The 13,243-nt window shown below is 36.5% G+C and overlaps 1 pseudogene; it reads right to left on the reverse strand.

The window, feature by feature from the left end:
• Window positions 1,579-9,988, reverse strand: LOC109849006 (annotated as a pseudogene).

Below are 13,243 nucleotides of genomic sequence, written 5' to 3' on the forward strand. Positions count from 1 at the left end.
ATTGACCTTGAGGATGATGCTACCTCACCAAGCAAAAGCAAGAAGCGGGCAACTACTAAAAGAAAAATGCCACCAAAAGTCTTGAACAAAAAAGAGAATACAAGGGGGTGCCTAATGCTAAATGGACTGCAGAGAATGATGATGTGTTAATCCCCTTCCTTGCTCAGATGGTAAAGGATGGTCTCAAAGTTGATAAAAACTTTAAGGTGCTTGCATATCGAAGAGCTGCAGAGGAGGTCAACAAGAAGTGTGGCACTGAGTTCACAAAGGAGAATGTCATGAACCATGTCAAGTCCTTGAAGGGTAAATATTTTGATATGCGCACTATCATGAATATGAGTGGGGCTGGTTATGATCCACAAACTAAGATTATCACCATGGATCCAGATTGTTTTGATAGGTGGACACAGGTAATATTTTTTTATAAATAAGCAAACTTTGAATATTTACTTCTTAGTAACTGATTTTGCAATATTTCATTGTATAGGAAAAAAATGCAATAGCTCTAGATTGAAAGAGTATTTGAACACTCCTCTCATTCACTATGAGAACTTGTGTTATATTGCGGGAGATGACCAAGCAAAGGGTGATTTCACCAAAGATATGACTGAAAAGCTTGGCTCTAGACAACATGATACGGATAGAGATGACCAAGCAATAGATCTTTTGTTGTGGGCTTGCTTGAAGGGTAAATACAAGTGTTTTTGTTTTTTATTGGGGGTAAGCTCACCAAAAATTCTTAAAATCACCTATCATTATTTTGGTGATCCTAAATTTTGTTTGCTATAATTCTAGATTTCAAATTCTAAAATTTGTAATGCTACAATTTAAGTTTGAAACAAACAAAACATCATAAGTTTATAAGTTTTGGTATTACATATCCTAAAATTTTGGTGAAACAAACAACATTTTAAAGATCACAAAACCTACCAAAAAATTTGATTTGAAACAAACACCCCCTTAATATATTCTGGTTGTGAAACTATGCGTGACCCTGTTGGGTCTAATTGCATTAAATGCAGCATGGCTGCCTTAGCTTTTTGAACGACCATGCTGAATTTAGTTAGCGTGTACTGTGAAGGAATGTCTATCTCGGTCCTTGCGCACCGCACGGGAGAGATCCAACATTTAATGCGAGAATTTTTGATGGGAAGCTCTCTGATTGGGGTCTAAATAAAGCCTGATACTTCCGACTCTCGTTCGACCGCGTGTGTCTAGCACACGAGGAGCTAGAGTGATTCTGTCTTGTTGATTCGAAGCGGAGTGAAGTTCCGATCTCCGTGCGGATCTCGTTCACGCGAGGTAGGGTCACGCCCAAAAAAAGGTTGAGAAACAACCAGGAAAAACAACAGGCAGCAAAAAAGCAAATACGATATAAGGAAAAGACATGGTAACTAAAATTTAGAAGAGTATCCGAGACATAATTCAGGTACAGTAATGGCCTACGTACAGTCTGATTTCAGTAATACGAAGCTTCAAACAAGAATTCTCCTCATCGACAGTTATAGCAAGACCGCACACAGGTCTAATAGCCAACCTTCACACTAAATGTGCCAATACTTCAAGAACAAATCAAGATGAAAGAACACGCATGGAACGACACATTATTTCTTTTCATCTTCTAAAAGATCAAAATACATAAATGCATGTATGCCTCAGCGGTCATAACTAAAAAAACAACACGTTGATTTATTTATTTTTTTGGTTCACCTTATGAAAAATCAAAATACACAGTGGCATACATACATGCCTGACCCATCTTACATTAAAAAAAAATGAAAACAAATACCGCAATATATAAAATTAAATCTAAATCCACGATTACCAGTGACTTGTAATAGACCTTCACTTAGCGCTAGCAAGCTGAGTCCTTAGAAGCTTAGCAGCATCAACCATATTGGTAAGCGCAGGCTTAACTTCACCATACTTTCTTGTCTTAAGCCCACAATCCGGATTAACCCACAAAATGTTAGTCTCAAGCACAGCAAGCATTTTGTTAATCCTATCAGCGATCTCCTCAGCTGAAGGAATCCTAGGAGAGTGGATATCATAAACTCCCGGGCCAATACCAGCACCATACTTAACTCCTTCACGGAAAACTGAAAGGAGTTTCTCATCAGAACGAGAGTTCTCGATGGTGATGACATCGGCATCCATGTCGATGATTGAGTGGATGATGTCGTTGAAGTTAGAGTAACACATGTGGGTGTGAATCTGTAAACAATTTATTTAAATGTGTTAAGAGTGTAATTTTTGTTTGTTGGGAGATTATTTGGGGATTAAGGAAGGAACCTGAGTTGTGTCTTGGACGCCACAGTTGGTGATTCTGAAGGAGTGGACAGCCCAGTCTTGGTAGAAAGCTTGTTCAGATTTGCGAAGAGGCAAGCCTTCTCTAAGAGCTGCTTCGTCAATTTGGATAACCTGCATCGAACAATGTAATATTCGGTGAGGTTACTATAGAAAAAGCATAATTGGAAGGGAGGAGATTGTTTCACTTTTTCTTTTTCTTTTTCCTCCTCCTGGATATCTATATTTTGTTCAGGATGGATTCTTATCGTGACCTCTTATGTAATTTGTAAGCTTTGGGGATATCTTGTTTTTAAAAAGTGGAGGGCGTTTACATAACGCTAGTCTGAAAGGGTAAAGCTCTCAAATCTCTGTGAACTCTGGGGTGTTTTGCACAAAACAAACATAACATTTTTTATCCAAAAAAAACTACCATGAACTTTTTTCAAGAAACTACCATGAGTGACAGAAATTAGGATAAGTTCTTACATGCAAAACACGTGACATGTTTTGGACATTTTGCTCTTATTTACTTTATGTATGGCAAAATGGTCAGATTGGTATATTTTGTAGAGGCTTGGTGACATGTTGGTATATTTTATTTTAGTTTTGTCAGATTGGTATATTTTTATCGACTCCGGCGCCAAAAATACACCTTAAATTTGGCCAGAGTTACTGTTCCGACCAGTTCTGACGATATTTCTTGCAAAAAACCCTCATTAAAACCCCATCATGCTCCTCCCCATCCCTCCTCCTCCTCATCCTCTTCATCCTCCCCCTCTCCCTCCTCCTCATCATCCTCTTCCTCCTCCTCCTCATCCTCTTCAACAAAACCTCATCATCATGATCATCATCATGGCATCGAACAGATTGTGGAGAAGATGAAAGCTGAGGGAATGTGGCATGATCTAATGATTCAATCTATGGCTTGCAAGTTTGTTCTCCCTCTATATGCTTCTCTTGACAAAGCTTCTGATGTTGAGAGGGTTTGGAAAGTGTGTGAGGCTAAACCTCGTCGTGGTTCTGTAGATAAGGCTGAGGAAGTATTTGAGAAAACATCGAAGTTGGGAAATAAAGTTTCATCAAAATTCTATGATGCTCTTCTGAGGATATATGCTAAAAATAAACTTCTATTTTGAGGGGGAAGATTTGGTTAAGCGCATGAAAGAGAATGGATGAAGCCAAGCTGGGTTCAGAAATAGGATGAAATTACATGAGTTGTTGCTTGAAGCCTACTTGAACGCAAGGATTCCAACGTATGGGTTTAGATAAAGGATGAAGGCTGATAAAATTGTCACAAACAAGAAGCTAGCTGAACTACTAGCAGCTATGGATGAATTTAGGAGGAGGAGGGAGAGGGGGAGGTTGAAGAGGATGAGGAGGAGGAGGAAGAGGATGATGAGGATGAGGGAGAGGGGGAGGTTGAAGAGGATGAGGAGGAGGGAGAGGGGGAGGAGAAGGAGAGGGTTAGGAGCATGATGGGGTTTTATGCAAGAAATCCCGTCATCACTGGTCGGAACAGTAACTCCGGCCAAATTTAAGGTGTATTTGGCGCCGGAGTCGACAAAATATACCAATCTGACAATACTAAAAGAAAATATACCAACATGTTACCAAGCCTCTACAAAATATACCAATCTGGTCATTTTTCCCTTTATGTATCTTTGTGGATTTGACATATATAAGTAAGCTTAGTTCAGACCTTCCATTCAAGATGTTCACACCACTACAACAATTTTCAATAGTTCATGGTATTTTTCTGCAATTTTGAAAGTTCAAGGTAGTTTTCTCTAACGAAAAAATTTCATGGAAGTTTTATACAAAACATCTAAAAGCTCATAATAGTTTGAGAAATCTATCCCAAAAAAGCATAATCAGTAAGAACTGAGATGATTATTTGAAAAGATAACCCACCTGAATACCAGCAGCTTCCAAATCCTCAACCTCCTTCTTGATAGCCAAAGCAATCTGATAGCATGTCTCAAACCTGGAGGCAAGCATAACATGGTTAAAACTGAAGATTTCAAAGCATCGAGCCGTAATGAAGTGATGTTCTCGTTATCACCTAGGTTGGTCATTTCTGACAAAAGACCAGTTGAGGATTGTGACAGGACCAGTTAACATTCCCTTCATTGGGCGAGAAGTCATGCTCTGAGCCATGGAAGACCAGAAAACAGTCATGGCCTTGGGGCGACTGACATCACCATAGATGATGGGGGGCTTCACACATCGTGAGCCATAAGATTGTACCCAGCCATTCACAGTGAAAGCAAAACCTTGCAACTGTTCCCCAAAGTACTCAACCATATCATTCCTCTGTGAAAGTCACAGTCGACGTTAATACAAGAAGAAAGTTTCATCGTAATTATATGAGAGAATATTTAAGGGTTTGTTTATATTAGACCCCTAATTCTTTGTTAATTTTATATTAGAGCCTCAAATCTTTATATTTCTAAATTAGATCCCCTCTTCATGTTGGTTCGAAATGGGGGTCGTATTTAAAACAACTTAACAGATTTGGGGTCTAATTTAGAAATAAGAGGGTTTCAAGGTCCAATAGAGATCAAGAGAGATTTAGGGGTCTAATATAACAAAAAAAACTACTTAGGGGCTGTTTGGTTCAATTTCTATAGAAAGAGGAACAAGAACAAGAAAAGTACTCAAAATTTGATTTCCTTGTATTTCTATAAAATTTGTAGGAAAAATTTATAGAACTCAAAGAGTACCATATTTCTTATTATTTTGCTATTTCTTTGTTTGGTTCAAAGTATGAAAAAATTCGTAACTTTATAGAAAATATGTTGTTTTCTTTTTCTTTTGTTTGGTTGGATATTACTTTCTAACAATGCCCATGGGAAATCACATGGGAATGGTATTGATGTACTTAAATCTTATTTTAATATATGCGTCAGATTTCTTTGCAATTTCCGCCCATTTAGAGAGGAAGTTGACTTCTATAAAATAGTACATTTTTCCCTACCTTATAGAAAACATTTCTGTAATTTTTTTGGAACCAAACACACTTTATAGAAATCTAAAGAAATATATTATTTATGATAATGTCATTGTCATGTGTTTTCTCAAAACTTTTCCATAAAACAGGTGAACCAAACAGCCCCTTAAGCAAAAGCTTACCTCTGGCTCTCCGTGGACAAGCACATCAATGTCAAGTTCTTCTTGGAGCTTGACAACCTTGTTAATTTCCTCTTTGATGGCACTAACATACTCGTCTTCAGAGATTCTGCAAGGAGACGAAATGATCAACACAGGCTTATCCAGTGGATGAAAGAAAAGAAAAAGTTTGCATGTCAATAAAAGAAATTGAAGGAAAACACTGAAAAGGACCTACTTTTTTGCCTTGTACTCACGGCGAACTCTTCTGAGTTCTACTGTCTGGGGGAATGAACCAATGGTAGTGGTGGGAAGAATTGGAAGGTTCAACTTCTTCTGCTGAGCATCTAGCCTGGCACTAACATTTGTTGCTCGGCGGTGATCAGAGCCCCTGAGAGCAGCAGCCTATAAAAGAAAGAAATTTGATTCAGAAATTAGCCCCTTTCTGAATTTCAGAAAAGATTAATAATCTGAAATTCTACTTACAGCCTTCTGGACTTCTTCGTTGGTCACTCTAGGGGATGATTTCCTCGAGGCCTGGGCAGAAGCATTTGCCGAGAAGAAAGCCTGTGGATAGTAACAAATACTGACTGTTAATGGAAAGTCAACTATCTTAATTCTTAAACTAAGCTTTATATAACTGCTGCTTAATAGTCATAATTATATTCAACATAGTATGAAAGTTCATTTTGTGTGAATGACCATACCTCATCCCTTGAACTAGCCAATGCCTTAGCCAAGGCATTAACTTCGACAACCTTTTGTGCAGCAAAAGCCAACCATGACTTGATTTCATTATCCAACTTTGTCTCATTTACAAGATCAACAGCAGTGTGCATGAGCGAGCAAGATGTCGAGACCACAAGCTTGTCTTCAAAAGAAAACCAAAGCAAAGATCTCAGCAATCCCAGAAACTTTCACATCACAATTTAGAAAAGAAAGAGCATGCTGGGAGGCATATACCTTTGCCCACGATAGCCTCAAGAGACTGAAGAATATCAAGGGATGCAGCAAGGTCATTGGCCCAAATGTTCCTTCCATCAACTACTCCAGCAAAAAGATACTTGCCAGAGGGGAAGCTGCATTTAACCAAGTCAAGGGTCTTGGCTCCACGGACAAGATCGAAACCAAAACCTGTGATGCTGTTCAATGCAGTGATGGTCCTGAAATTGCCAAGAGAATATAAGTAAACATTTACTTGCACATTTACATAGAGGTCCCAAAAAGAAAGAGAGTAGAATCTGACCTGAATTCAGCGGAACATCAGCAAAGTAGGTTTGATCAAACAATTCAAACCAGAAAGTGATGATTCTAGGTCTGAGTAGGCTTTGGTGAATGCCTCCAATTGGCGAGCGTCAAGATCCAACACAAGGGTAGGCTCATCAAACTGAATCCAAGAAGCGCCAGCTGCCTTCAACTCAGTAATAACTTCCCTGCATATGTTTATGTTATAAACTTTAGGAATTTTCAGGTAGTACAGAGAACTTGAAGGAAAGCTGGCACTATCAGCATTTATGTATCCTTACTTATAAACAGGAAGAATGTTCCCAAGAAGTGACAGAGGAGAGAAAGATTTCTGCACTCCCTTGGCAGACTTTGAGAGGAACAGGTAAGTGACAGGTCCGATAAGCACTGGAACTGTGTCAACTCCTAGCTGAAATAAGTATTAAAACAATCAGTTTTAATGAAAAAAATAAAAAAAAAACAAAACTTGAGAAATTTGCTCAGGAAGAAAAATCAGAAATGGAGGATAAGTGTCTATGGTGTAATCAGAAATAGAGGATAAGTGTCTATGGTATAACATAAGTATAGATTGATGCATATTATTGAATCTAGTCCACCTGATGTATTAAATAGTTTAGGTAATTCAGTCATTTTCTAGGTTTCAAGTTGTACTTTTCAAGCACCTTGTCAGAAAAATGGAAGGTAAAGAGGGAAAATAACATGCTTCAATGGAGAGTTCGGGAACTCTATGAATATCCAAAGTCCATTATTACCTTCAAATACGAATATTTGAGTAGTGACCATAATATCATCAGCTGTAATACTTCTTTTACAGATGAACAGGTGCAATGTTCAACATAAACATTTTTTGTGTTGTTTTACCAAATGGATAAGTTATCTACACAACTTGAACAAAATTGAATAAAAGATTTGAAGGCTTGAAGTGGCTATGCTTTAACACTTACATAAAGAACAGAATATCAAGAAAAAGTATCACTAAGAAACACTTGGTGCATCTTGAATTTTTCTTGTAACTTGGTAAATTATGTCTCACATACCATTCAGCCTGAAAACTAGGTGATACTTAGAAGATGTACAGTAGACATGAAGGTAATAATTAAATACACTGAAGATCGTATAATGCTCTTGTCAAATTTCAGATAACCAATATTAAAATAGTGGTCAGTTTCACAGATGAGAAAAAAATGGTTAAGATCCATACCGCCTTGGCTTCCTTGTATTCATTCACTGCCTTGTGAGATGAATAGGAGAACTTTGTATTGGGTCCCAATTCAGGCACAATGAAATGGCTGGATCGACAATAGGGCACACAAGTTATCAGTACCATTAACAAGCTCAGACGACAAGAACATCAATTGGCATGCTGCATGATAAATCACAAAAAAGAAACAGAAGCAAAAAAAGTCTTATGAGGGCTTACTAGTTAGTGTCAAACCACTTGGTCATTTCCATAGCAGGTACAGTAGCATTTCCCCTAGCCATAGAGAAGAAGGTGTCGAAACCAATCTCTCCACCATTCCAGCCATATCTTTCAGGAACAGCACCGAGCATCGCAGATGTATCGAGCATCTGATCATAGTAGGAAAAGGTGTTGCTAGGAATGTATTTGATCCCAGCATCAGCCATTTGCTTCCAAATGGAAGACCTGAGATCAGCGGCAACCTTCTGCAAGTCCTCAGCAGAGCTCTTGCCATCCCAGAAAGACTCAAGAGCAAACTTGAGCTCTCTCTTAGGGCCCATACGAGGATAGCCAACAATGTGTGACGCCATCTTTCTGTTTACAGATAGAAATAGGAAATCAAATATTAACGATGGTATACCTTTTGAACTCAACTAGCAGACTGATCCACGTACAATGTGTGTGTGTGTGTGTGTGTGTGTGTGTGTGTAATTCTTGGTAACCACATACAATCAAAAGTCAAATAACAGAAATGAAAATAGGTATTTCAATTGCACCAAGCAACCAAAGCGTTTAAAAATGTCATGTTGTGGTCAAATGGAAATTGGGACTTATTGGTAAATAAGATCTAATTATTAAATTGCTAGCTAAAAGATCCCGGTTCAAGGTTCCTAGCAAAGTAGCATTACATATCATCAGCTACATCTCAAGGATGATTGCTAAACTTTAGATTAATAAGATATGAGTTTCCATACACATGTTATCCTTTCATGTGCATCATATCTAGTATTACTCAAACTTTATAAAGAAAACATACAATTGTATGATAGCATATTAGTCAATATTGTGACCATTATTCTTTTCTTTAAATTAATCTGCCTCCGGTGAAGAAAGGGGAAAAGGACACAAACTTTGTAGTTGCCCTTCCCTATCTAGTAGCCAAGTAAAGGCCTGAATCTTGTTCTTTTGCTTTCCTCTGAACATTAACGGAAATCTAGATCATAGTTCTTTACAAATAAACTAGTGTGTTGCATTGCTTGTGTGCAAATTTATATAATGAATCTGGGCTATCGTTTGGTCTAAATCTGTGTCTATAACATAGTCAGGACAGTGTGAACTATTGTAAATCTAATCAATCATTTGTCTAACTTGGGGTAAAGTTATACCGAAAAGTAAAAACACGATCAAATCATTAATCACTTGATCTATATCTTGCATAAGATTGGAACTAGCAATTTGCTACCTCAGTTTAGTATGAAGTGAACTGAGTGAAGGAATTCCTAAATTATTTCCTTCTAAAGGTTTTAGAATATACACATATCTCAGTTCTTAAACTAATCATCAGCCAGTGTTCATTACACATAATAATCACGAATCAAGTTGGATAATGTTATCCTCTATCCTCTAACCAAATTGATATTATATAATAGAAAGCATTCAAAAAATTAATAAAAAAAAGATCCGAGTGCATGAACTACAACAAAACATAAAGTTCTTAACCATGAATCCTAATGACGCAGAATAAAAAGAGACAATATTTTTTTGTGTTATTTTTTTCAAACGAAACAAGAGATCTGAACTTTTCAAATCGAATCAGTTCAGATCAAAATGTCCACGCTCATCAAGAACCAGATCTGGTTCAGGATCCAAAAACGAAGAAACCTAAGAGAGAAAAAACCGCACTCACCTGTATCATACAAGATCAAGCTCTTTCAAACTAAAAACCCTAGATCCAATCTAAAGTTCTCAAAACTTTCCAAGATTGAGAAGTGAAGAACTACTAATAAAGACAAAAAAAGGGATAGTGCCCTAAATAGGAGATCGAGTGGAGAGGAGAGATTAGAGCTCACCTTGAGAATGAAGAAGAGAAAGATTCAGTATCCGAGAGGAGAGAAATAAGGCGTAGGACTCGAAAGAGGCGCGAATTGGAGAGATGAGGGTGGAGGTTTATTTATAGAGGACTGAGGGCTCACCCCACCAGAATCAGGTCCGTTTGGTTTTACTGAGGGTGAGAAAATGCCAACTACTTTTTTATTTAAACTGGTGTTTTCTTTTTCATTAGGGGGGCTACTTGTTTGATTTTCCAGAAAAATGGAAAATATAAATTTTCAATAAAAAATATCTCGGATTCATGTCGCCGTGCCAGATTTCTAGTCCATTTCCGAGGTAAGAACTCGGAAACGAGACATCTCATTTCATACCTTTTTTAATCGGTTTAGGGGGGTGTTTGGTTGCACAATTTTATAAAAATGTTTTCTCAAAATGTCTGACAATGGCAATTCTGTAATTAAAAATTTTCTGTAGATTTTTGTAAACTGTGTTTGGTTCAAAAAAATTTACAAAAATTTTTTCTGTAAAGTACAAAAAAGTACCAAAATTTACAGAAATTAATTTCCTCAAAAATGTGCAGTAATCACCCAAAAATATGACATCATATTGACACTTTTCTATAAAGTTGACACTTTTTTATAAAATTAGGGGGTGTTTGGTTCAATTTCTACAAATTATAGGAAATCTTGCTATTTTCTATAAAGTTATTGGTCATTTTCTTGTTTTGAACTAAACAAACAAAGTAAAAAAAACAAGAAAATTGGTTGACTTCTCAAAACTTTTCCTATAATATTTTAAAGAAATACAAATAAATTATTTTTTAGGTTGAAAACATTTCCTATAATTTGTAGAAATTGAACCAAACACCCCCTTAGAGAGAACGTTTCCTCTTTCTGTTGTCAACCAAACAGTAAGAACGAAAATGTGTATTTCTTGGGTTGAAGTGGGATTTCTTGAAAGCCTCTTTTCTGAATTTCCATGCAAACCAAATAATTCGTAGATAAATAAATAAATAAAGTTTCAAGCTGCAGAAAGGTATCATAAATTGCTAGAAATTATTATTTACAGATTGGATATAAAAGGTATAAACTATCCTTAAATTATGAGAGACTCAACGAGAAATATCAATATGAAATATGGCAGTTTATTAGTGAAAATAGTTGAATGATTGTTCTCTAATAAAAAAAGGTTTTGAAATATTTGTGCCAAAAATATGTGGAGTTGGTAGTAATTTTGTGAAATTTATCCTTCATTTTTTAAGGAATAGTGTTAGAATATGAATTATAATCCTCAACTCTTATCAGTTGGAGTTTTGTGTAATCACTGGAACTTTGACATGATGTCAGAGCAACTCAAACTAGAATCACTTTGGTCGCAAATTTAATATCGATTTAAATTTTTTTTTTTATAACACTACATATGAGTCCATGTTTTAATCTATTATTTCAACTTGAACCCTTTTATAACTTTAAAGTTTCCATGTAGCCCGCATAGGCTCTGACGATAAGACGTTGTCTAATAATTTGATAATTGTTTTCTGTAAAGCGTGAAGGGGAAAAAAGAAAAATAAAAATAAAAAAAAGACATTACAATTTCGACTTGTTTTGATTGCATGCTTGGCCTCGCATAGTATAAAACGGAGCGGGAAGGCGACAAACGGAGTGGGTGGAGAAAGTGTGAGAAAGAGAGCTGGTGGCCGTAGTTATGGATGGCTACTTTCTTTCATTTTCTCCCTATTTTTATTTAATAATAATAATAATAATAATCTGCTTTTATTTTTCTTTGTTTCTTTATTAATGGGTCAATTTCGGATACGCCCCTTATATTTTCACTGCTTCGGACTTACTATCTCTATAGTTTTATTTTTTCAAGATAGAATCCTAGAGTGAAATTTATTTACTCTTTGACCATCAGAGAAGGTGTTTTGTGAGATTAACCCTTGATTAAATAGATGAATAATATGTGATTTATGTAATTGTTGACCAAGTAGGTGGATGAGTATCCATGATTAAATACATAAATCAGATATCCGGTTCATGAAGCATGTGTCACTTGATGCTTAGTTATGTGCTTATATTGAACATGTGAAAGTACCCCATAGACAAAATTGTCAACAATATCAAGTAAAGATATTATCAGAACCTCATATGCAGTGCAAGAGATTTTGAGCCACGCTCTATAACAAACATGGGGACGGTTCTAATATTTTCACAGCCTCCTTGTGTGGCTCGAAGAACCCTGCATCATGCGGGTTTTGATAAGATCCATTGTTAGTATTTGAGACTGTTGCTTAAGTAGTTATTTACAATAGTCACTGACGGGCTATATACATTTTTTACTTCCCCCTCTTAATTCCAAAAATAGTTCAGTTATTGTGTCTTTAGGCCTAATAAAGAGACGGGCATTTAAATAGTAATTTGTTGTGTCTTCTTACTAGTTTTTAGGGAAGGGAAAAGTGAGTTTTATATTTGAGATTTTTTGACATATATCTTTAGCGTGTTCCTTTTACTTGTTGGATAGCAGGATCCTAATATGTTTCCTAATTTATTTTGGTAACAGGTTATTGGGATTCCTAATCTGTTTTGGTGACATGATTCCAAATCTGTTTTGGTAATAGGTCATTAGGATTCCTAATCTGTTTTGTTTTTTGTTTTAGAATTCCTAGTATGTTTATGATTTAGGATTTCTATATATATTGAACAATTGGAAGAGGGAATTGAGAAGAAAATTGGGGATATTTGGAGCACAGAAAAGAGGTATTTTCTGAGCTATTGGTTAGAGTTTTGTTTTGAAAGAATTAGAGATTTGTTTGTGAGATTAATTGGTGAGTTTGAGTGATTTGTAATCTCAGTTTGTACTCTTCTTCTCTATTAGTGAAAAAAACATTATTCCCTTCTTGTCCCGTGGACATAGGCAACTTGCCGAACCACGTTAAAATTGGTTGTTTGTGTTTGTGACATTGATTTGGTTCGTTTGGTACTCTCTCGATGTTCGTTTGATTTGATTTCTCGTAGCACGTTGTTTGGTTGTTTGGCTTCCGCAACGCTCAATAAGTGGTATCAAAACTCGGGCTATATTTGGGCTATTTGGAGGAGTAGGTCATTTTGGAGGCTCGCCTAGGGCTTCATTTGGTGATAAATGTGGGATCTTTTTGGTAAAAACTCTATCTTTTTTAGTTTTGGATCTATTCTTTATTTGTTCCGTATTTGTTTTAGTGCTTTGAGAAAGATGGTCGGGAAAGAAGGAGTTGTGGAGGGTACTTCCAGCGTGAAGACCGTCCAAAGTTTGAATATCTACTCTATGAAGATGGATGTGGAGAAGTTTAATGGCACAAACAATTTTGGTCTTTTGAGATGTGAAGTCTTGGATGCG

This window comes from Asparagus officinalis, chromosome 7, assembly GCF_001876935.1.
Source record: "Asparagus officinalis chromosome 7, Aspof.V1, whole genome shotgun sequence".
Lineage (NCBI taxonomy): Eukaryota > Viridiplantae > Streptophyta > Magnoliopsida > Asparagales > Asparagaceae > Asparagus > Asparagus officinalis.